At 38.2% G+C, this 26,251-nt stretch overlaps 1 protein-coding gene across 2 annotated transcripts in view; it reads right to left on the bottom strand.

The window, feature by feature from the left end:
* nek7 (NIMA-related kinase 7) overlaps positions 1 to 26,251 on the bottom strand; it is a 239,614-nt gene that overhangs the window by 212,241 nt on the left and 1,122 nt on the right. The window lies entirely within an intron of this gene.

Below are 26,251 nucleotides of genomic sequence, written 5' to 3'. Positions count from 1 at the left end.
ATGTGCTGCCAATTTAAAGAAACTTTGGTAAAGAGCGATGCACAGGGACCAAACGTGCAGCTAGATGGCGCCGGCATTAACATCTGTTGCAACGTGCAGCCATTATGTCGATAAGTACGGGGACGTGTGCCGAACGTTATGTCGGTGAAAAGGTGCTCTGCGCTTCACCACGAACATTTTTCCCAAATAAACATACCCCATGACCTCCTCCTGATCACAAAGGAGCCCCATCCCCAGTTTGGTGGGGATCGGATGCCTGGTGCAGATTTGTATGGTGGACAAATAAACATACATCGACTGTGCTTTATATGTTAGATTAACCTCAAATTAATATTTTTTTAAGATAAGTGGCAACTACCACAAGCAGGCTATCTACACACCAGGTTAATATCAAAATAATTTAGATCCACTCCTTGAAACAACCAATGTCAAGATGTGTCAATTGATTGATAGCTAATCTAGCTGCAAGGTCAAAAAGGAAGAAACCTTTGTTCAAAACAAAAGTAAATAAATGTATTACAAGTCTTACAAGACTTTTTGTAAGAAAAACGTGCTTTGTGCAAGACTTAGAGTTACTTGGTCAGCTGCCTATCTAAATCAGCCGATTTCAATTAAAAAAAGATTTGATCTGTGATCGGTAAATTGGCAGATCACAAAATACAATATTTTCAGTCCCTGCTTTTCTAAGCTTTACATTAATTTAGTTGTAGTGCTCCTTTTCACAAGGTATTCCAGTAGTTTCTGCAGCATACTGCCTGCAGTGTAAACAAAGAGCAGCGAGTGGAGGAATATTAAACTTTACATTAAAGAAATTGGAGTAATAAACTGAGAAAAAGAAATCAGATAAGTCATCACATGCAATTAGACTAACAGCAGGAGAAGCTATTTTAATTAATTCAGACCCTTTTAGTTTGTCCTTTAAATTAAAATACACATTGTTCGAGTGTGGACAGCAAGCTTGTTTTAAGTCCAACAGCTCACATTTTTAACACTGACAAATTCGAGATTGCTGCTTAGTAAATACAGTAATAGGCATTTTAAAGATATGTTCAGTATTATTTGTTGCTGTATGTCATACAGCATAACCTTCGGTAAGAAACAAGCACTACATAATTAAAATGGTAACCAATATTTATAATTACACAAAGAATTATGAATGTCTAGCTGATGCACTGAAAAAAAAATACTGACTTTAATACATGTACTAAATGCATATTTTAACAGCAAAAAACAGTACAGTAATCCCTCGCTATATCGCACTTCGCCTTTCGCGGTTTCACTCCATCACGGATTTTATATGTAAGCATATTTAAATATATATCGCGGATTTTTCGCTGCTTCGCGGGTTTCTGCGGACAATGGGTCTTTTAATTTCTGGTACATGCTTCCTCAGTTGGTTTGCCCAGTTGATTTCATACAAGGGACGCTATTGGCAGATGGCTGAGAAGCTACCCAGCTTACATTTCTCTTTCTCTTGCGCTGACTTTCTCTGATGTAGGGGGATTGAGCAGGGGGGCTGTTCGCACACCTAGACGATACGGACGCTAGTCTAAAAATGCTGAAAGATTATCTTCACGTTGCTATCTTTTGTGCAGCTGCTTCCTGAAACGACATGCTGCACGGTGCTTCGCATACTTAAAAGCTCGAAGGGCACGTATTGATTTTTGCTTGCTTGTTTTTCTCTGTCTCTCTCTCTCTTTCTATGCTCTTGACGGAGGGGGTGTGAGCTGCCGCCTTCAACAGCTTTGTGCCGCGGTGCTTCACATACTTAAAAGCCAAACAGCCCTATTGATTTTCCTCTGCCTTTATGACAGTCTCTGCTCCTGACTCCTTTGAAGAGGAAGATATGTTTGCATTCTTTTAATTGTGAGACGGAACTGTCATCTCTGTCTTGTCATGGAGCACAGTTTAAACTTTTGAAAAAGAGACAAATGTTTGTTTGCAGTGTTTGAATAACGTTCCTGTCTCTCTACAACCTCCTGTGTTTCTGCGCAAATCTGTGACCCAAGCATGACAATATAAAAATAACCATATAAACATATGGTTTCTACTTCGCGGATTTTCTTATTTCGCGGGTGGCTCTGGAACGCAACCCCCGCGATGGAGGAGGGATTACTGTAAGTGCAATTAATAATTTAAAATGATTAAAATCTAGAAGTGCATGTATATTTATATTTACAGAAAAATTAAAACAATACAACATCCTGTAATTATAAGAAGCATTTTATTTTCTTTTATACCACATATATCATGTGTAAATATTTTTGTACATTTGTTAGTTAAAAGTATGTATTGCAAGGAAATTTTATCAATTTTAGTATTGCTGTGGTCACTGAGCCATAAGCCTACGGAATTTAATTTTGTTACTAAAAAAGAACAGGTAATACCTGCTTTAATATAGGATATAGTACTTTTATGCATCTTATTTTGCCTAGTGTAAAAAAATTTTTTTTAAAGGGACAAAGAAAAAAAATGGAATCAGTTTCAGACCTGGCCAATCAAGTAACATGAAAATCGGACATCTGTATTGGCCTTAAAAAACCTGATCGAAGCATCTCTAGCAATGACAGATATAAAATGATAGAGTATTATGTTTTAAGTCTGCCTTTCTCCTCTTTAGCCTTCCTGTCACTAGTTTCAAGTCTTACCAGAGAAAACAGAGCCAAGCAAAATGACACCTTTTATTGGCTAACTAGAAAGATTACAATATGCAAGCTTTCGAGGTTTTTGATTACATCTTGCCTGAAGAAGGGGCCTGAGTTGCCTCGAAAGCTTGCATATTGTAATCTTTCTAGTTAGCCAATAAAAGGTGTCATTTTGCTTGGCTTTTCTCTACATTCATAATGGCTAACACGGTACAACACCCTAGTACTACAGAGAAAACAGGAAGAACACAAAGCATTCTGACAAAAACTACAGCTAAAAGGAAAATGGATCTTGCCAAAAGTTCAGCAATTCAAAACTCTTACGCAAATCTTTTACAATGACACTGAAGAAGGAGGAAAAATAATTTTAGAATAGTGGAATCAAAGGCCAACCCTAAATTTAACTGGATTGCCATAGGGGACTTCTGTTACATGTACATGTAAAAAAGCTCTCAAATATAACACAATTGAAGCAATTATGCGTGGGCAAAAACTCCTCCAGGTCATTATAAGAAAGTGAAATATAAACACAAGAAATACAAATGCCTACAAAACAGACTATATTATATATTAAAAACACATTCACACAAGTCTTTGTTATTCAGGATATATTTTTTTTGTTAAATGAAATCTTCAAGTGTTACACCTGTTAGGTTAGATTTGCACTACCTGCAGATAAAGTTAAACTAAACTACATTTCTAATTAGTGTTTATTTGTCAGTGAACGCATTAAAATAAAATAAACAGTGACACAATAAAAACTAACAAGAATACCCTGTGTTTATAAAAAAAAATGTTTTTTGACTTACTATTTAAGCTGAGTCTTTAAAATTTTCTTAATTATTTGCAAACCATGTTAAGCACATTATAAAAGGAAATTTAGACCATACACGTCTTGTTTAAAGAAGAGCTTGATGCAAGTTAGGGTTCTATGTACAATAAAATCTCACGTATAATGCATTTAATTTTCAGTCATTTTAGTTTGCTAAAAATTGGGGTCCACATTATACACAAGACATTATTTTAATTAGGTATTTTCAATAAGCCTGCATGGTAGTAATGAAGGTTCTCAAATTCATTATGAGTATAAAGCACTTGGTTCCATCTGCTGTACTGCTTTGCTGTAAGTTAGAACTGTGTTAAAGTTATCCCCTCTCACTTCAGACGTCAGCGGACTTGATAGTAGTAGGTAGGTGGTCGTTGTGTTCCTTCAGGTGGTAATAATTCTAACACTTTTAGGGTCGACTTTTTTTTCCTTTTCTCCCAGGGTTGAATATTTTTTCCAAAACACTGAGTTTTCTGAAAAGCACACAAAGCAATAGTTTCTCACATAAATCAACATAAAATGTCTGCTGCGTGCAGTGCACATGTTAGTCATCTCTGGCTGCTGTGGCAACGAGCGGCTGCCAGGCTGTTCTCTGAAAAGTACACAAAGCAATGAAACCCATAAATCAACATAAACAATCTGTTGCTGGTTCTGTGGCCACTGTTGTCTCTGGTGGATGCGGCAGCAGCTGTGAGGGGGTGGTGGTTTCCGTGCAAAGCAATCTGGTTTGCACCTCTTGTCATCGTATGTGGTGGTCCTCCAAGGTGAATGTTGCCATAGGTGCATCAGCTACTGAAATGCATATCAGCTGATTTTATATCTCGATGTCCAGACCATTTGCACCAAAATCAGATTCCAGATAAGTTACAATCCAATTAAAAACAATAAAATATACACAAAACATTGTCTACCAAGTAATTTGCTTTGTGCATTCACTTTGCTCTCTAGCCGGAAGTCGATGGCATTTTGCAGTTGTTTGCTCATCGCTACTCATGCACATGCAGGGATTAGACATCAACAAGTCTCACATTCCCGCAAGCAAAGAGAGTTTACCTTTCTATTTCTAATAATATTGATAGTAGCGAGAACGAAGTTTTGTGGGTGGATAAACAAGCATCATCAGATGAAGATTATGATGGCGATATTTATTACGATGGTATCACTGACAATAGCATTGACTTGACAGCACTAGATGAGCTTCTTAGTAGTAACAGCGATGACGACTGTTCTTCTAGTTAGGTATACCTATATTTAGTTATAAAATTTTGATTGGGTAATAACTGTTATTACCTAGGTATATTTTGTAAAAAAAATGTATGCCATTTAAAATAAAATCTTGCATATTAAACCCTAATAGGTACTTATTTACTTGTTGCAAGTATTGTTAAAAAATTTAATATACCTATTTATCTAATTTAAATAAAAATTTGTTTTTTAACGTGAAACTTTTGGGCTAAATCATCATGTACATTATACACATGATTTTACCGTACTTTCCTTAATTCTAATTACAGGTCATGGCTACATTCAAGCCTGAGCTTTATCACCTTTAACTTAGATGATATCATCAAAAAATGAACTAATGGATCTATTTATACTTTTCAAGTTTGAACCTGTATGTCTATAACATTCAATTTTTAACATATTTATTATCTATCTATCTATCTATTATCTAACTTGATATGAAGCATCACTTTTTCATCATACAATCCTAAGTAGGTGGTTGAAAATGGCTGGATTTATTCTTATCCATAAATATAAAACTATTACAAGTAATTGCTATGAACCCAAAAATCTAACAATATATAACTGTTGAATATAAACTTTTATAATGTTTGTGGCTAAAATGTGTTGCATGCAAGGCTTCAAAGATGATGGATAGCTCCAGACCTCATCCCTATCGCGTCAAAGTCTGCACTTTTGTTTTGTGAAGTCTACAAAATGGGACAGTTTTACACAACTGCAATAACATTAACCCAGGGAACACTAACGTTTACTTCTGACAGGGAAAATCCTGAAATGCAGGTACTATACCAAGTCAAAAGAGAAACAAATTTTTTTTGAATACTACTACAAAAGGAAAAAAACTAAATGAGAGTTTAAGAAACCTCAGGGACCACATGAAGAAAGAGTTGGAAATGAGAAGAAAATAACAAATGAACAAATTAATATTTTACCCAAATATTTGAAAAAAGAAGAAACCAATGGGATGACTGTTCTCTGCCTCTTAAATATGTTAAGGACTAACAAAACTCCTTGACCTGATGTAATTCAACCTCTTCTACGCAAAGAAATGAAAGACATTATTCATAAACCTTTAAGAAACATAATTCAAATGTTACTCCAGATGAGAGAAGAACCTGATGACTAAACACATTTATAACTTGGGTTGTCACGATACCAGGATTTTACTATTTGATACCAATACCAATGAAATTTCATGATACTTAATATTTATCAATACCACAGCAAAAACAGAAATCCCATTCAACTGCTTTTATATTTAAAGTACCTCCATTATTAAAATAAATAATATTTGCCTTTCTGTAATAACATAAAATATATAAACACTAAGACATTTATTTGTTTGACTGACGCAGTGATCAATTTGAGTTACAACTGGATTCATTTCTTTTGCTTTTCCAATTGGAGCAAAGACAGGTAAAGTGACATGCTTGTGGTCAAACAGCATGAGCAGCAAGATTTAAGCCCCCAACTTCAGGGATTGAATTCCAAAACCTTATCCACTATACCACAATACTTGCCAAAAACTATGCCACACTACCACAGTAGAAACAGCAGCTTTAAAATACTAGTACAGTCATCCCTCACCTATCCCAAGGGTTATGTTCCAGAGCCCACCGCGATAAGTGAAATTCCGCAAAGTAAAAACCATATGTTTATATGGTTATTTTTATATTGTCACACTTGGGTCACAGATTTGCACAGAAACACAGGAGGTTGTAGAAAGACAGGAACTTTATTCAAACACTGCAAACAAACATTTGTCTCTTTTTCAAAAGTTTAAACTTGCTCCATGACAAGACAGAGATGACATTTCCATCTCACAATTCAAAGAATGCAAACATATCTTCAGGAGCAGAGAATGTCAGAGCGAGAGAGAGAGAGAGAGAAGCAAACAATCAAAAATCAATAGGTGCTGTTTGGGCTTTTAAGTATGAGCCTCCGTATCCTCTAGGTGTGTAAACAGCCCCCTTGTTCACAATATATTTGAGGAGTTTTATTTAATACATAATACGTGCTCTGATTGGGTAGCTTTTCAGCCATCTGCCAATAGCGTCCCTTGTATGAAATCAACTGGGCAAACCAACTGAGGAACCATGTACCAGAAATTAAAAGACCTATTGCCAATGAAACCTACAAACCAGCGAAAAATCTACGATATATATTTAAATATGCTTACATATAAAGTCCACGATAGAGTGAAGCCACGAAAGTTGAAGCGCAATACAGTGAGGGATGGATGGATGGATGGATGGATGGATGGATGGATGGATGGATGGATGGATGGATGGATGGATGGATGGATGGATGGATGGATGGATGGATGGATGGATGGATGGATGGATGGATGGATGGATGGATGGATGGATAGATAGATAGATAGATAGATAGATAGATAGATAGATAGATAGATAGATGGAAAGTATTCAGACCCCCTTCAATTTTTCGCTCTGTCATATTGCAGCCATTTGCTAAAATCATTTAAATTATTTTTTTCCCTCATTAATGTACACACAGCACCCCATATTGACAGACAAAAAAAAGAATTTTTGAAATTGTTGCAGATTTATTAAAAAAGAAAAACTGAAATATCACATGGTCCTAAGTATTCAGACCCTTTGCTCAGTATTTAGTAGAAGCACCCTTTTGAGCTAATACAGCCATGAGTCTTCTTGGGAAAGATGCAACAAGTTTTTCACACCTGGATTTGGGGATCCTATGCCATTCCTCCTTGCAGATCCTCTCCAGTTCTGTCAGGTTGGATGGTAAACATTGGTGGACAGCCATTTTTAGGTTTCTCCAGAGATGCTCAATTGGGTTTAAGTCAGGGCTCTGGCTGGGCCATTCAAGAACAGTCACAGAGTTGTTGTGAAGCCACTCCTTCGTTATTTCAGCTGTGTGCTTAGGGTCACTGTCTTGTTGGAAGGTAAACCTTCGGTCCAGTCTGAGGTCCTTAGCACTCTGGAGAAGGTTTTTGTCCAGGATATCCCTGTACTTGACCGCATTCATCTTTTCCTCGATTGCAACCAGTCATCCTGTCCCTGCAGCTGAAAAACACCCCCACAGCATGATGCTGACACCGCCATGCTTCACTGTGGGGACTGTATTGGACAAGTCAGCAAAATGAAAAGAAATATATGCTTGAAATATATCACCCTGTGTCTAATGAATGTATATAATACAGTGATCCCACGCTATATCGCGCTTCGACTTTCGCGGCTTCACTCTATCGCAGATTTTATATGTAAGCATATCTAAATATATAATGCGGGTTTCTGCGGACAATAGGTCTTTTTACTTCTGGTACATGATTCCTCAGTTGGCTTGCCCAGTTGATTTCATACAAGGGACGCTATTGGCAGATGGCTGAGAAGCTGCCCAATCAGAGCACGCAGTTAAGTTCCTGTGTGCAGATTGGCTCAGTGATGGTGCGCCGAATTCAATTCCGCTGCGTTAACCAGGAAGTCTTGTCTCGCTCATTAAGCATCATGGTGTTTCGCTGTGTAAAGAGTTAACTTTTGTGCTCTTTTGTGTTTATCTTTGTGCATAGTCAAGCCTTTTGTTATGGCTCCAAAATGATCTGCTCCTGCTACTGCTTCAGGGGCCATGCCCAAGCGCCAACGGAAGATGCTAACAATTGCCGAAAAGGTAAAAGGTTTGGATATGTTTTATTTATAAAGGAGGAAAAGAATATAAGATCTACGGCCGCAGTGTCTTTTAACCTGGGCACAAAACGAGTTGTAAGTGGACGTAATAAGGCGGTAAGGTTTATAAGAGTGTGGGAAGGGTTTATAAAGCCTTAAAATATATACAAATAATAAAATAAATATAAGGTCGCTACTTCGCGGATTTTCACATATCGCGGGGGGGGCTCTGGAACGTAACCCCCGCGATAGGTGAGGGATGACTGTATATGAGTTTTACTTTTTGAATTGAATTACTGAAATAAATTAACTTTTCAGTGATATTCTAATTTATTGAGATGCAACTGTATTTCACTAAGACAAATTTATCATAACATATATCAAAATACTTAGCCCTAACATGCAGCTCTAACAAAATTGAAAAAAAAACTACTATAATTTAAAAGTAAAAAAGTATACCGCGTTCCAAATTATGCAAATAATATTTTTCTCTGATTTTCCTAAATAGTCGATGCAAGTGGCAGTCAGCATAATTTTTGAGTCATCAACCATTAGAGTAATATTCGAATGTTACTGAACAAACCTCCTAATGATAACGGTATGTTTTTCAAAAATAAAAAACTTAAAATGCACTGTTCCAAATTATTACGCACAACAGAGTTTAAAACATTTTATAGGTTGTAAAGAACTGAAAATGGTCATTTGTTGAATTTGCAGCATTAGGAGGTCATATTTACTGAAATCAAAAGCTATTTCAATCAAAAACATCTTAACAGGTCAAGTTACATATTAACATAGGACCCCCTTATTTGATAGCAGCTTCACAATTCTTGCATCCATTGAACTTGTGAGTTTTTGGAGAGTTTCTGATTGAATTTCTTTGCAGGATGTCAGAATAGCTTCCCAGAGCTGCTGTTTGGATGTAAACTGCCTCCCACTCTCATAGATCTTTTGCTTGAGGATGCTCCAAAGGTTCTCAATAGGATTGAGGTCAGGGGAGGATGGGGGCCACATCATGAGTTTCTCTCCTTTTATGCCAATAGCAGCCAATGATGCAGAGGTATTCCTTGCAGAATTAGATGGTGCATTGTCATGCATGAAGATGATTTTGTTACGGAAAGCACGGTTCTTCTTTTTGTACCATGGAAGAAAGTGGTCAGTCAGAAACTCCACATACTTTTCAGAGGTAATTTTCACACCTTCAGGGACCCTAAAGGAGCTGACCAGCTCTCTCCCCATGATTCCGGCCCAAAACATGACTCCACCACCTCCTTGCTGACATCGCAGCCTTGTTGGGACATGGTGGCCATCCACCAACCATCCACCACTCCATCCATCTGGACCATCCAGGATTGCACGGCACTCATCTGTAAACAAGACTGTTTGAAAATTAGTCTTCATGTAGTTCTGGGCCCACTGCAGCCGTTTCTGCTTGTGAGCACTGGTTAGGGGTGGCCGAATAGAAGGTTTATGCATAACTGCAATCCTCTGGAGGATCCTGCTCCTTGATGTTCGCGGGACTCCAGAGGCACCAGCAGCTTCAAATACCTGTTTGCTGCTTTGTAATGGCATTTTAGCAGCTGCTCTCTTAATCTCATGTATTTGTCTGGCAGAAACCTTCCCCTTTTTTAGCCTTTATCTGCATAAACCTGTGTGTGCTCTGAGTCAGCCACAAATCTTTTAACAGTACGATGATCACGCTTAAGTTTTTGTGAAATACAGTATATAAGGTTTTCATACCTTGACCAAGGCATTCAACTATTTCACGCTTTTTGGCAGCAAAGAGATACTTTCTTTCCCATATTGCTTGAAAATGGTGGTCTGCTTAATAATGTGGAACATCCTTCTTTAGTAGTTTTTCCTTTAATTGGGCTCACCTGGCAAACTAATTATCACAGGAGTCAGATATTGATTTCAGTGATCAAAAGAGCCCTGAGACACAATACCATCCACGAGTTTAATTGAAAACAAAATATTTAATCTTTATGACACTTAAATACAATTTGCATAATAATTTGGAACGCGGTGTATACTAGGCAACACCCATACATTTCAGTTTATAATTTCATTTCTTTTCTGTATTTCCCCAATCATCTACTTTTTTCAGGTCCATTTGTGCTTTTTGGATTTTGCCCCTAAAAAAGTTAATTTATTCTAGTTGGACTCAGAAATGTCTGTTTCTGCGAGTTTCACCATTTGTCACATCTGTTAGCGTTATAATGAGCTGAAGGCAAAGAAAAATACCTCTAACTGGCAACACATGCTGGAATAATCAATAGTTTTTATATTTAGTGATAAGGTAATAATGTTATAAAACTTTGGACTGTTGCTTAAAAACCAATTACAAATGTGCACCTGACTGTTTGTATCATGACACGCTTAACCCTGCTCTAATTGTACCACTCCTTTCTGTCCAAGTATGACTGAGGAGATCACAAGTCTCATTTGTTGATGTTGGTCTAAAGCAGTGGTCCCAACCTTTTTGACAGCAAGGACCACTTTATTAGATGCAAATTTTTCCATGGACCGGTCAGGGGGGAGGGGCGGTCATGGGGGGGTTGGGGGTCAGTTTTATACACAATTTACATAACATTTCTATTATTTTTCAGTTATTAAGCAGTTCGCATACGTTTGCAACCCGAGATTTTTCTTCTTTTTTTGCATATAACAAAGACATATGCTTTGCATTTGCCATTCCAACAGATTGCACATCACAAACATTAACACTGCTATCTTTTTTTCGTGTCTGCTGTTCTATAGGAGGGTGACAATGAGTTAAATTCCAATGGATGTTTTTCAAATGTTGACAAGCAATAAGTAAAAGGTATCACCGAAAACCACAGAAAACAAAAACAGTACGAGGAAAGTTCGAAGAAAGAGATTTTTTTACAATGTTTCTGTTTGGGGGTCGTTGTGCAAATGCGCACAACTGAGCTGCGACCACAGATCTAACTGCTCTGTGGATGATTCATTCAAGCATTTCAAGGTCACTTCGTTGTAATGAAAGCATCTGCTGAATGTACTTCGTAGTAACACAATTTCTATAGACTCATGTCATATGGGGAAACTGTCGGGACCATAAAAATACTTTGTTGTAATACTCTCTCACCTCAGTCTCTCTCCTCTCTCTGTGCCGCTGCAAAGCCCCGTCCACCAAGCGTTCTGAAAAGTCTGAGTGAGTCTCCGTTGCTGGCAGTTCTCTCGCGGCCCGGCTGTCAGACGGCTGCGGCCCGGTAGTGGGCCGTGGACCGGGGGTTGGGGACCCCTGATCTAAAGGACAAAGATTTATGAAATGCTGGGGATTATTTTGGGACAAATGGAAGCTTTACTACTGGGATAGGTTAACTTTGAACCAGACAGGTAACCTTACACTGAAGAGATGTATGGGTAAGTTCATTGAGGACTGTTAAAATAAGGAAATGAAAAAAAGATAATGAAATTAGCAGTCGGAAGGAAACAAATACGCTAAAAATTGTTTTTCTTAACACCTTAAGTACAGAAAAATAAAACAATGATTAGGACTTGTATGTATAAATATGATATACCAGTAATAAAAACTAAAGTCAGGCAAAATTACTATTTGAATCTTAAAGTAATTTTTCAAAGCAATATTTGACAATGCCCTCGCCACTACAATGTTTTGTTTATTAGATGCATTGAACAACAAGAAGAATTTAATTATTGTACAGGCATTCCCTGGGTTACATACGAGATAGGGACTGTAGGTTTGTACTTAAGTTGAATTTGTATGTAAGTCGGAACAGGTACATTATTTTAATAAATGCTATTGTTGACCGACTGCAGCCAAGTGCTCTGCCAATGAATGATGGAGTTTCACCCCTCTCTGACCTTTTTATTATTTCTACTTTATTTTCAATGGTGATGGTTTTTCTCTTCTTTACTGTATCACCAGCACTTGCATCAGATTTGTGTTTCAGAGACATTGTTGAAGGGTGAAGACAAAAGGTTAAGATGAGCTCTTCTGCACAGCACTGTCCACGCTATCATAGCAGGAAGGCACCCATCAACACGTCTGATGTACTGACAAGAGACAATTTCCTGCTATGTGCATAACAGTACAAGTAGGCTTGCTATTGAGAATGACTTGGGGCGGCGAGGGGGGTTCATCACTCGCCCACCACACAGTCACCTGCACTACAGTATGCTGCCTGCAGTGTCCGCCCACCGAGAACGAACACGGTGCAGCCACAGGTGGGTAATGAATCGCCCAACCCCAATTCAACAGGCAGCCATCCGAGGCACACTACGATGCTACCCTCGCCGCCCCGTTCACCCTCAATGGCCTCCGTTCAGCCACAACCAGGTCAGCGTTTGCAGCATTACCAGCCGTGTGTGCTGGGCGGGCAGTGAAACGCCCCCTCCGGTCCATCCAGCCTGCGTCCAGGCAGGAGCAGTAGCGGCATAGTGGGCGGGCAGCGAACCATCGTCCTGAACACAAGCGATAGCTGTGGCTCCGGTGACTATGGACCACGGGTCACCATTTGCTGCCGGGAGCCACCCGAGGGTCACTACATTGCGTAAGCAGCAAAATTGCCCCCCTCCAGCCACCGCTTGCAGCATCCTCAGGCTGAAGATAAGTCGTAGGTCGGATGTCTGTAACCTGGGGACTACCTGTATAGCCCAAAATCATGCAAAGAATGTCTCAACAGGCTTTAACAGGCGCTGTTTTTTGCAGCCTCTCCCAGCTTTGACTCCCCGAGAAGACAAGAAAAAAAAAAATAAATAAACCTTTGTAGTGAAAAAAATGGAGGAAATCTTGGGAAAGGCAATTCAGATAGGGACCTCCTACCAGGTAAATTGGGCATGCAGTGGGTTTAAAAAATGGGGTAAACATAATACACACAACAGAATACAAGTAATTCTCTACAAAGAGCTATACGGCCTATCATTGCCACCTCAGAAATACAACAGTGCAAAATAGTTTGTTCTTGCACAGCGTTCCTCACCAAGTGCAGAAGTAGGGTACCATGACAATTCTCAAGGCAAAACAGAACAATAGATTACAGTAATCCCTCCTCCATCGCGGGGGTTGCGTTCCAGAGCCACCCGCGAAATAAGAAAATCCGCGAAGTAGAAACCATATGTTTATATGGTTATTTTTATATTGTCATGCTTGGGTCACAGATTTGCACAGAAACACAGGAGGTTGTAGAGAGACAGGAACGTTATTCAAACACTGCAAACAAACATTTGTCTCTTTTTCAAAAGTTTAAACTGTGCTCCATGACAAGACAGAGATGACAGTTCCGTCTCACAATTAAAAGAATGCGAACATATCTTCCTCTTCAAAGTAGTGAAGCAAACAAATCAATAGGGCTGTTTGGCTTTTAAGTATGCGAAGCACCGCGGCACAAAGCTGTTGAAGGCGGCAGCTCACACCCCCTCCATCAGGAGCAGAGCAGAGAGAGAGAGAGAGAGAGAGAGAGAGAGACAGATAAAAAAATCAATACGTGCCCTTTGAGCTTTTAAGTATGCGAAGCACCTTGCAGCATGTCGCTTCACGAAGCAGCTGCACACAGAAGGTAGCAACGTGAAGATAATCTTTCAGCATTTTTAGACGAGCGTCCGTATAGTCTAGGTGTGCGAACAGCCCCCCTGCTCACACCCCCCACGTCAGGATCAGAGAGAGTCAGCGCAAGAGAGAGAGAGAAAAGTAAGTTGGGTAGCTTCTCAGCCATCCGCCAATAGCGTCCCTTGTATGAAATCAACTGGGCAAACCAACTGAGGAAGCATGTACCAGAAATTAAAAGACCCATTGTCCGCAAGAAATCCGCGAACCAGCAAAAAATCCGCGATATATATTTAAATATGCTTACATATAAAATCCGCGATGGAGTGAAGCCGCGAAAGGCGAAGCGCGATATAGCGAGGGATTACTGTATACCACTCACTAAATACATATCTGTCATATATAAGGATACAGATTTGTTCAAAAACATCAAAACCAAAGTAGAAACTAAATGAAAAATAACAATGTCCGTCCATCAGTTAATTGTACAAGACTGAATGACTAATCATAAACAGAAAAATACAAACACTTAACAATAAAGACTTGTTTTGTTGTACTTCCAGCATTCATTTGACAAGTTTTCTGAGCATTCTATGTTTTGATCCAGAACATCTTGATATTCTTGAGATCTTATTTTTCTCTGCATAGACCCTTCATACCCTGTGTCTGATGCAGCAAAACAGCCCCAAACATAACAGAGCCTTCTCAATGTTTCATAGTAGATATGGTGTTCTTTTCTTCGAAAGCTTAATTTTTCCATCTCTGGACATACAGTTGACGTGACTTGCAATGAGCTCCAGTTTTCTCTCATCTGTCCAAAGGTCATTCTCCCAGGAGGCATTATAGCTTGTGAATATGCATTTTAGAAAATAGCAGTCTGGCATTTTTAGGTTTTTCTTTCTTCCAAAGAAGCAGCCCACTATCACCAAAAAAGCAACCGATTGTGCAATCAGACAATGATGAACTTTTACCTTGGAGTTCTCTTTGGAAGTTGTACTTGGCTTTTTGTCAACTATTCTCACCATCCTCCTGCCCATTCTGGGGTTGGTTTTCCTCTTGCAGTTGCACCCTGGAAGGTTGGCTACAGTAATTTGGGCTTAAATGTCTTAATAATAATCAACGTTTGTCACAGGAACGTCAAGCTGCTTGGAGATGGACTTGTAGCCTTTGCCTTTAACATGCTTGTCTATAATTTTCTTTCTAATCTCCTCAGACAACTCTTTCCTTTGCAATCTCTGGTCCATGTTTAGTGTGTGACACACAATGATACCAAACAGCAGAGTGACTACTTTTTCTCCATTTAAATAGGCTAAGTGACTGATTGCCAGTTAGAGACATGCGTGATACGAATTAAAGAAAAGAGCTAGTTTGAAAAAACAATAATCCAATTATTTAGGATTTTTTCTAGGAAAACCAACAAATGTATCCAGGCCATTTTAGAATCTCTGAAGCATAAGGAATACTTTTATCTCTTTTCATACTAGCTTTGCTTTACTCAATGATATGAAGTTTTATATGGGACAACTGCTTTTCATTTAAGAATGTTTCAGGAGACATACAGATCTTTTTAAATGAGCTATAAGGGTACCAGCTAATTTGTCCATGTCTGTACACAAATAAAAAAACTCTAATGTAACACAATATCCTAATAGAGGTCTTAATTACTTCTAGGGATTACACAAGAAACAATACTTTGGTAAACAGTCAATATCACAATTCCAAAAACCTAATGGTACTAGTGTTTTTTTACAATATCCGTAGTACTGAATAAAAGTCATTACTGCACTTGTGTGCGAATGGAAATAGACAGATTACCTTTGAAGGCACAATAATGTATGAGTAAATACTACACACAAAATTGGCTCAAAGTAGTTGTGATACAGCAACACATTACCACAAGTCAAAAAGAAGTCATGTCTGGAAATCCTTTTGTGTTTGAGGCAGGAAAATTGCAAATATGAGAACTGTTTAAACAAAATGCCAAAACACAGCTACACACAGGCTTTTGATACTGCCACTTTATCTCATTATGGAGTTAGTTCAGAAATAGACTCATGCAATGTGACTGATCAGATGTGAGATGTAACTATTTAACTTGTAGTGTCACAAACTGGTTAAGAGGAGATGAAATGATGGCAAGATTATTGCTGTCTAACACAGTGTCCTACACAGTCCCAACAAAGGAACTGAGACTTCGCATTCATTCTCTGATTGCAATAAGCACCTCTACAGATGGCAGTCCAAGTATCCATTCATTTTCTAAGTAGCACATACAGTTCTGGTTCATGGGGAAGCCTACTATGCATCCACAATTACGCATATAGTACTGTGTGATGTGTGATCAAAGTGCACTCTGGCAGTACCAGCAACAGCTGTAGCAAGTGAAAACTGAAGGAGGTTACAATCACAGTAGTACTGAGAAGACAAAACAGTATATTTCATTGCTGAATATGAATATGCAAAATCTAAATTTGTGTCACTCTTTTGTTTTTTTAGGCAGACTAATGTTTATGAGTATAACCCATTAAAAGTGACAAAGGTAATAAAAGCACACGGGACCCATATCTGAATTGTTAAAATTCACTATTACTAATGTCATTCCAGTTAATTTTCAAATTCTAGACTTGTACATAGGCTAAGCAATAACACAGTCTGATTACTCATATATGACACTCTGAAAACAACCTAACAAAAGTGTGTTTACAAGAGCTTTGAAATAATGGATTAATGTAAAACTGACAAGACTGATTTCACTCAATATGCCTTAAACTTTGAACAAATGTGAAAAGGAGGGTCAGATATGGAAAATTAATGCACCAGGAGTTTGTGAAATGTGAAAATAAATTAATTTTAATCCATTAAATATTACTTGTATGCTAGTTTTAACCAAATAATGATGCAAATATAAATCTTACAATAGCAAATGTTAAAAATATCAAATAATAATTTAATTTATATAGCACCTATCCCATGCTCCGTCACAAATGGATCATGTATATTCAATGTCTCTCCTTTCACTTCTAAAAATTGTATTCAGTAGTGGAGATAAGCCCTTTGTTGAACAGAAAAAGGGATTTTGACGTTTTTCAGTATTTTGAAATAAGACAAATTACTGTCTCTGCAATCATATAAATATGGCTGTATTTGATCTATATTTACTTAGTGACATGTTATCTCTATTGTTTTAAAAAAAAAATTCATGTGTATTGTACATGAATTATTGGGATCCTGTCATGAAACATCTCAAAATACAGAACAAAATCTGGTTTCAATCTTACAGTATATATGGACAGCCAGAAAAAAATATCATTTAATCACTTTTGAGTTATGTTAAGATTAGTATACTAACCAGGAGCAGGTGACCTCGCATACTTGTGTTTCACCGAGAATGAACCTGCTGTTCTATTTTCGATCAGTGCAGACACTTACACATTAACTCTAAAACGATTACATAACAACTTTGCTCTTTCAAAAGCCGATTCCCATTTTGGTATAACACCAAAATTGTTCCAGCTTAAAAGGCTTAAAAAGCATTAATCTTAAGACATTATGTATACTTCATGTACAAAGTGCCAGCTACAAATATACAAGCTGACATGACACATAAGAAAATTGGTTTCTCTTTTTTTTTTTTTGAAGGCATGGATCAATTTTTTCTTCCGTGTTTCATCAATAGGGGTGCCGAGGTAATTTGGGTAAGGTAGTTTCTGGTTATGATTTTAGTAGAGACGGAGATTATTGAAGTTCTTGTACCTCTAATCTGCCATGGTTTTGGAAAACCAAAGAATGCCTACCCCTTCACTATACCATCTGGAAGAAAAAAGTAAGTGTGAAAAGTGTGTTTTGGCAGTGGTAATCTGGTCTCCATGTAAAATACAGAACACAAATTTGCATCCTGCTCTTGACTGGGAAAGCCTTGTAACTGGGTAGTGTATGTACAGTGATTGGTATTAGTTTGACTATGCACTGTATGGGATTTCCTAGTCATAGGGATTTGGGTTGGGGGACATTACACAGGTGGTGTGCCAGGCCTGGCTGTCTTGAAGAATATCCAGGAATATTATCAAAAAAAAAAAATATATCGATGTAGGGGTTTTATCTCTTATGAAACATGGAAGTACCTGGGAAGTCATAAGTACGGTACCTAAAGACTGTACATGGCAAGTAATTCTATAAATATGTGATGTTATGTGGAAAATCGACAAGGACATCTAATTTTAAAAATCTTGTACACCAAAGAAGTTGAAAATGTATTGAGTAGAAATAATCAAAAGTACATTACTTTTTATATTATTTTGCATAAAACTGAATCAGAAGTTCATAACTAATTTTAAAACACTACCCAAAAATTTACATAAACAACAAAAACCCAACGTTAGAGAACCTGTTTCAAAAGCCTTCGAAGGTGAAAGTCATTTCATGGATAGAGACATGTAGGCCAAAAAAATAAGTTAAAAAGGCCAAGAGTCCAAAAACATAACTACAAACTCTCCTGCCAAATTGTTTCATCCCAGACTCACTCCTCAGCCATCAATCTGTTCAGCTTTACTACCCACCGTAAGCTTCCTCAAACAAGAGTAGACCATAGCATCAATTTGTGTCAATTTAGGCAGTACAGTGATATGCTGTGAAATTCATTTCTCCTGAGACCTTCACAGTAAACTGCTCCAAGATTCAAAATAAACCATGTTTCTTTGGCTTCAGAAGCATAATGTGTGTGTGAGTGTGCGTGTTTGCTTTAAAAAGAGCTGAACTTAAAAGGTCTAATGAGCTTTTAGCACCGAGTACCTGGTATATAAAGAATGAAGGACAGCAATGATCAATGAAAAGTAATAAATTTTCTTCTAAAACTAAGGAGCAAAAATGCAAGTAATACACATACTCTGGTGTTCAGACATGAGGACTGAAATATTAAATGTATATATTTACTTTAGATTCAGGAAGTATTAAGACCCTACCTCTTCCTCACATTTTGCTATGACGCAGCCTTGTGTTAAAGTAATTTAAATTGATTTTCTTCCCACATCATGCCATATTCAATACCCCAGAATGACAAAGGGAAAACAGGATTTCAGAATTTTTTGCAAATTCAAAAAAATAAATAAATGAAATGGCACACGGTATTCAGACCCTTTTTATAGTTCATTCTATTGATTATCACTCTGATGTTTATACACTTTGAATGGAGTGCACCTGTGATCATTTCAATTGATTGGACAAAATTAGGAAAGGTTCATTACTGTGTACAGAAGTTCCAACAGTTGGCAATGTGCATAAGGCAAAAACCAAGCCATGAGGTCATAGGAACTGCCTTCAGAGCTTATAGACAGGATTGTGTTGAGGCACAGATGTGGGGAAATCTAATAAAAAATTCTTACAGAACTGAAGGTTCTCAAGAGTACAGTGGCCTCCATATTCTGAAATGGAAATGTGGAACAACCACAACCACATACAGCTGGCCATCCAGCTAAACTGAGTATTCACAGAAGATAGGCCACAGTGAAAAACTTGACCAAAAACAACATGGCCGCTATTGCTGAGCCCCACAGAACATGTGTGAAGAAGGGAGAAACTTCCAGAAGGACAACCATCACTGGAACACTCCTTCAATCTACACTCTGGGCTTTACGGCAGAGTGGCCAGACAGAAACATTTCCTCAGTAAAGGACACATGGAAGCCAGTTAGAAGTTTGTAAAAATGCACCTAGACGACTATCAGACTGTGAGGAACAAGGTTCTCTGGTCTGATGAAAGCAAAATAATCATATCTGGAGGAAATCAGGCACCACTCATAACCTGTGCAATATCATTCCAAAAGTGATGGCAATGGCAACATCACACGGTCAGGTGGATTTTCAGCGCCAGTGACTGGAAGTCTAATCTGAGTTAAGGGAAAGCTGAAGAGAGCTTTGCAGAGAGCAAACCAGATGAACAACTTTTTTAACAGGTTTGACCACCCTAACCCACTCTCACCTCAGAGTACTGCACCCTCCAACCATCCTTCTGCTGATTCCAGCATAGGACAGAGTTTCCCCCCACCCACAATTACAGCAGTGCAGGTGAGCAGAGAGCTGAGGAGACTTTGTGCCAGAAAAGCAGTGGGTCCAGACAAAGCAGTGGGTCCAGTTGGAGTATCGCCACAACTGCAGAAGGCCTGTGCGCTGGAGCTGGCGAGTCATCTACAGCGCATCTTCAACCTGAGCCTGGAACAGGGGAGAGTCCCGAGGCTTTGGAAAACATCTTGCATCACCCCCGTCCCAAAGATATCACGTCCTAGTGAGCTGAACAACTTCCGGCTCGTTGCTCTGACGTCACATGTGATGAAGACCATGGAGCGGCTGCTGCTTCGCCACCTAAGGCCACAGGTCCGCCATGCCCTCAACCCTTTGCAGTTAGCATACCAGGAGAAGGTGGGAGCGGAGGATGCCATCATCTACGTGCTACACCGATTCCTCTCCCACTTGGATAGAGGCAGTGGTGCTGTAAGAATTATGTTTCTGGACTTCTCTAGCGCCTTCAACACCATCCAACCTATGCTCCTTAGGGACAAGCTGACAGAGATGGGAGTAGATTCATACCGGTTGGCATTGATCGTGGACTATCTTACACACAGACCTCAGTATATGCGTGGAATGAAAAATGGTCTAGAGCTGTAAAAATGTTCAAATTAAAACAATAAAAATTATACTCTGACACTTTAATAGGTTTACCATACACATTCAAATTTCTAATATACTTCAATAAGTTAAATAAATACAGTTTATCATTTTTTACCATTACATTTATCTAACAATTTTCTAAACCCTCATTTACTTCTTAGACATCTAACTTTATTAACAGTTTCTTAATTTATAATACATATATTCCATTTTACTACACAGGTAGTCCTCTACTTACGATGGGGTTATGTTCCAAAAATCAGATCACAAGTCAAATCGATCGTAAGTTGCATAACCTAGCCTAAGGTACTGTTCTCATAGCCTACTTAACCTAAGCCTAGCCTACCCAAATTCCATGGAAACATATCAAAAATGCACTAATTTGTTGATAAAATTGGTAATATTTTAACAAAACACAATGTAGTCTACAGCAATTTACAATAATTACTAAACCAAGGATGTTTTATTAATTATTACAAAGTTAAAAAAGCAAATTCTTTGCCTACATGCACTGTAAAAGGGCATCCTTTTGCACTGTAGTTACCAATGGAGTCAAGTTCATTGTAAAATACACACTTGGCTAATGTTAATTGGTGGTAAGTTATAAATAATACACTAAATAATACTATCTAGTACATGCAATGCAAAGACATCGAAGGCTAGGCATACTATCATATTGTACGTTTGCTCAAGCATTCGCTTCCAATACAATCCAGTTTCATCAACACTGAAGATTTGTTCAGGCAAGTATTTCTTGTCAACAATAATCTTATGAACTTCTTCCTTGAATTTTTCAGTTGCTTCAGTATCGGCGCTTGGTGCTTCACAGCTAATTTTCACATTATGAAAACTATGACGATTCTTGAAATGCTCAAGCCATCCATGACTTGCTATAAAAGTTTGAGTGTAGGTAGGGATGTCATAGCATTCCTTAAACGTATCAAAAGGTGTACGCGCCTTATCCTGCATCGTGAGCAGGCTAAGCGGTATACACTTTTGTACCTGATCTTCCATCCATGTTACGAATAGTCATTCCATATCCTCTAAAGGTCCTGCTCTCGTCTTAATGATAATCGTTAAATGCACCGAAGCAGATGCCTTGTTAGCCTCTATTATCCTTTTCTTGTCTTTGATGATCACAGATATCATTGATTGGGATAGCTGAAGATCACGTGCAATGGCCATGACTGGCTTATTATCTTTAATTTCTCTTCCAAACTAATGGCTTTCCTCTTCTTCGTTTCATTACCAGCAGGTGAGGCACTTGAGCATTTGGAAAACATATTTCAACACTGTTCAATGGGCTTTGAAAAAAAATTACAGAAAATAAATGCACACTGTAACAACAAGACCACTGATCTCTATTGATCGCTAGCGAGACTGATGCATCTCTCAAGGCTGAGTTCCCAGCATCCTGGCAAGGTCTCAACATATCGTACTACACCGCTTGACCCACAGAAACGTTCACTTGCTTTGCCATCTGGAAAATTTATATTTTACACAATTTTAGATAAATTCTCATACTGCCATTGTAACTTCGAAAAATCATAAGTCGAACCATCATAAGTTGAGGACCATTTGTAATTATGAAATTGTTTGGTTTTTAAACCACCTTGAAATAAAGTTATTTCTGAATGGAGATAAAAACAAATTACAAACAGATTGCTTTATAATGCATTTACATATCAAGAAAGAAAAACAAAGAAATACATAGGTCTGCGGTAATTGTTTGACCTATTATATAAAACAGCCAGATTCACAAATCTCTATGGCTTGTTAAAAGAGTTGTCATGTGTCAGAAATAAAATTAATTTTCTGGATAGGGTATTAAGTGTGTTTTACAGTATATGATGATTTTGTATGCACGTATAACAAAATTGTGGTTGTCCTCCCACATCACAAAACACATTCATGTGAAGTCGAGTGTCAACTTTAAATCAGCCCAGTATAAGTGAGTATGGCTGTCTTTAAAGTACAGAGAAGCCAAACATAATATTCATCTCATCTTACTGAAGTAAAAACCCCTGTGTTATTATTATTCCAGTAGCACTGGATGTAAGGCAAGAAGCACACATATTCGAGTACTTTGTAATGCTCAACTGCACAGCCAAGAAGCATGGGGTCCATGAGGGGCCTGTGTGCAATCTGGTAGCAGAAACCTATAAATAAAGCATCAATTTAAATAAATGTATTTATTAAAAACAAGAGAATTATCATAAACATCATACTTATTTTTAGATTCTGTGGTGCCCGGCGGGCACCCATACCCGGCCGGGACGCCTAGGAGGAGTGGAGGAGGGCTTGTGCCTCCTCCAGGACACGAGGGGGCGTCCTCCCTGGTGGTTTTGGGGACCACGGGTACGGAGCTTGGAAGCTCAACCCTGTAGGGGCCCGTGGTCACCGCCAGGGGGCGCCCCGATGCCTTGGGAGCATTGGCCCTCAGTACTTCCGCCACACCGGGAAGTACAGGGGGGAAGAGACTTGAGGGCACCCGGTGGACTTCCGGCTTCACCTTGGGAGCTTCCGCCACACAGGGGTGTGGCTACGGAGGTCCTGAGGATGCACCTGGAGCCCATCCGGGGCACATAAAAGGGGCCGCCTCACTCCAGTCAGGAGCGAGAGTCGGGAGGAAGAAGACGAAGCGTGTTGGAGAGGAGTGGAGGCGGACCAGAGACTGTGAAAGGCTTTATATTGTGACCAGGACTTGAAGGGGTGATTGGTGCTTTGTGCACTGGGTTTTGTGCACTTATTGGATTTATAATGTATAATAAACGTGTGGTGGACTATAATACGGTGTCCATCTGTCTGTGTCCGGGCAGCTTATCACAATTCACAGTTTAATAATGTCATAGATTTTTGATGAAGGAGAACTCCAGAAGATTTCTCGCACAGGTGAACGTGAATTTTTAAGTACAGGTTTCTGCCTTATTATTCACCTTAACCTGATTATGTGTGTGAATGGAAATGCACTGACCATTTAATTGTATTTTAACTCAGCAAAATTACAGAAGCAAGAAGACAAAACTATAGTTGTTTACAAAAACTTTCTGGAAACTACGTTCTGACAAAGCTGTTACTACCAACTACTGTTTGACAGGGTGTACAAATTATTGCATATTTATTCATTCATCTTACTTTTTAATCTGTTAAATTTGTGCTAAAATGTACACAACCATGTTATGTTTTAATCTGCATCCTACAAATTCATCTTTTTACATTATGGGTGTTAAAGTAAAAGTAAAGTAAAACTTCTGTTGTGTATTTATGTTGTGTGGTTTTGAACGTTTCTGCCATTTTTATATTGTAAATCTGGGGGAGCATGTAAAACCAGACCTGGGAGAAGAACATTAACAAGTAAAATAATTGTTTCAAAAGGAGTGAAAAAATCTAGCTGATTTAAAACATGCTAAAGGCAGATGAAGGTGCAAACTTGGTAATTGAGGGCAACAGCGGAATGTCCCCAGAAAAAGTTCCATGTGATGAATACCATTCTGATTTCTAAAGGAAGAAGATCCAACAATAACAGGAAATGTTTAACTGTACAGTGTAATAAGATACATGATGCATGAGAATGAGTTGTGGCTGATTGAAGCTGAACATTAGAAAAAGTGGAGAGAAACAAGACCATCTGGATCTGCTGTATTCCTTTGGGGACAAAGTGACCAGTATAATGTTTGGAGGAGGACAGGTGTGAAGGACAAACAAAAGGTGGTGAACACAAGCTGACATGACTCCAGTGAAACTGGAGTAGTATTTCAAGTCACAAGTTGTGTAATTGCTAAAATTTGGTTTATGGTGGGGGGAGGGGTAAATTTTCCAAGCAAAATTACATGTGACTGTCACTGCCAATTTATTCATCCATTACCGCCTCATCTGTGGGCTAAGGCAACCTTTTACTGACATTCATCAAGTTACTTTCCAGGTTTTGGCTGAGGATTGGTGTGTGTTTGTCAAGGGTTGTATGGCTTGCTGTTCCATTTTTGTTTTGCGTAGATATTCATTGCTTAAATTATGATTGTTTGAATAATGTGATATATTGAAAAAGTTCATGCATAAACTGACTCTGCCTGCTTCTGAGGCTTTCTGAATAAGAATTAGATTAGTCTGAAATTATTTGATCTGTCTTTGTAACTGCTTGCCTAAATGATGCTCAGTGTAGCTGCATATATATATGTCTTACAAAGATACCATCTCAACTTATCTTTAAAAAGCACGCTTATACTTTTCTGCTCAACACAACATATTAGCATTATAAAACAAAAACATTTAACAAAAAATAAAATTCTTTTTATTTAAAAAAATGACAAATTGAGCAGAATAACACAAAGCTCTTTCATTGGATCCATCATTGATGACAACGCATTAACACCATAGTACATAACTGCAAATTAATGACTCCAACTGAAGAGTTCCAGAGGAAATCATTCTGATCAATTACCATCATTTAAAAAGTAATTGGAAAAGCGCATAAATTATGTTACTATAAAATTAAAGAAATCTCTAATACTACTTGGTCATTCACAAGTTTCATTGGACCTAGAACTAAACGTTTTGCTTCCTACACTTGTTCAATTAGACTTTAAGGTAAGCCTGCATCATGAGAACACCACGAAAACACTGCACACAATAAAAAAACAAGTTCTGCATGGTAAGAAGTTGCTAAGTCACTTATAACTTCACATGTCAAAAGCAAGATGTGAAAATGAAATGTAATTTTTTATAATTTTTTTTTATGATGGCATTTATTTTGAAATATTAAATTACCTGTGAAATGACTAAAACTTGCATTTAGAAATAACTTGAGAATATGTAATAGAAAACTTTCTATTCATATACTTAGCTTTAACACGGTCTGTGGATTAAGAGAAATTGAAACATGCTGTACATTTAAGAAAAGTCTTCTATGTGAAACTATACATTATAATAATTTGGGAAATCCTTGCGCCCTGTGTTGGCTGGGATTGGCTCCAGCAGACCCCCGTGACCCTGTAGTTAGGATATAGCGGGTTGGATAATGGATGGATGTAAACTGCAACATTACAAATGCAGGGAACAGCTTACTTCATTATTTAATTGTGGCAGAGGAGAGTTGAGGAAATGTAACACCACCTGACCATAATCAAAACTAGTTTTTCCAAGGACATGTACAGAATTGAGTGAAATTCTTTTTTGCAACTAAGGTGAGAAAGTCACTGAATCTGAAATTCTGCCATACAGCTTGACTGAATCCCAAAGTTTTGTTTCAAAAGTCTTAAAAAAATGCCTGTTTTAAACTGAGAAAAAAAATCTTTCAAAACAACTAAAAGCACAGGCTTAGGAGCCAGACTGAGAGTCGCCTTCAAAGACAGAAAGTATAAAAGCGAACTGGAGGCAAGCAAGGTACAGTACCTAGAAATGATACCCTCCAGAAGGGGAGCGCCGGTCAAGAGACGCACAGGCATATTGAAGAGAGGCGCGGAAGGTTCACATAGGACAAGAGATAGCAAATAATTTAAAATGTATTATATTACCTGTCTTTTAACAATAAAATGGCTAGTTAATATTTTCCAAACAAATACACTCATTTGGCACGTTTTAAGAATACATGTGGGCCACGGACACGTTGTTTATGCAAATCGCGTTACAGGAGAATGGACGTTTTTTACATCATTTCCCTTTGGACAGAACGGGTTACCATTACGTTCCATTACTTCATCAAATGT

This window comes from Erpetoichthys calabaricus, chromosome 10 (assembly GCF_900747795.2).
Source record: "Erpetoichthys calabaricus chromosome 10, fErpCal1.3, whole genome shotgun sequence".
Lineage (NCBI taxonomy): Eukaryota > Metazoa > Chordata > Cladistia > Polypteriformes > Polypteridae > Erpetoichthys > Erpetoichthys calabaricus.
The sequence above is the reverse complement of the archived record's forward strand: the minus strand, read 5'-3'. Positions and strand labels throughout refer to the sequence as shown.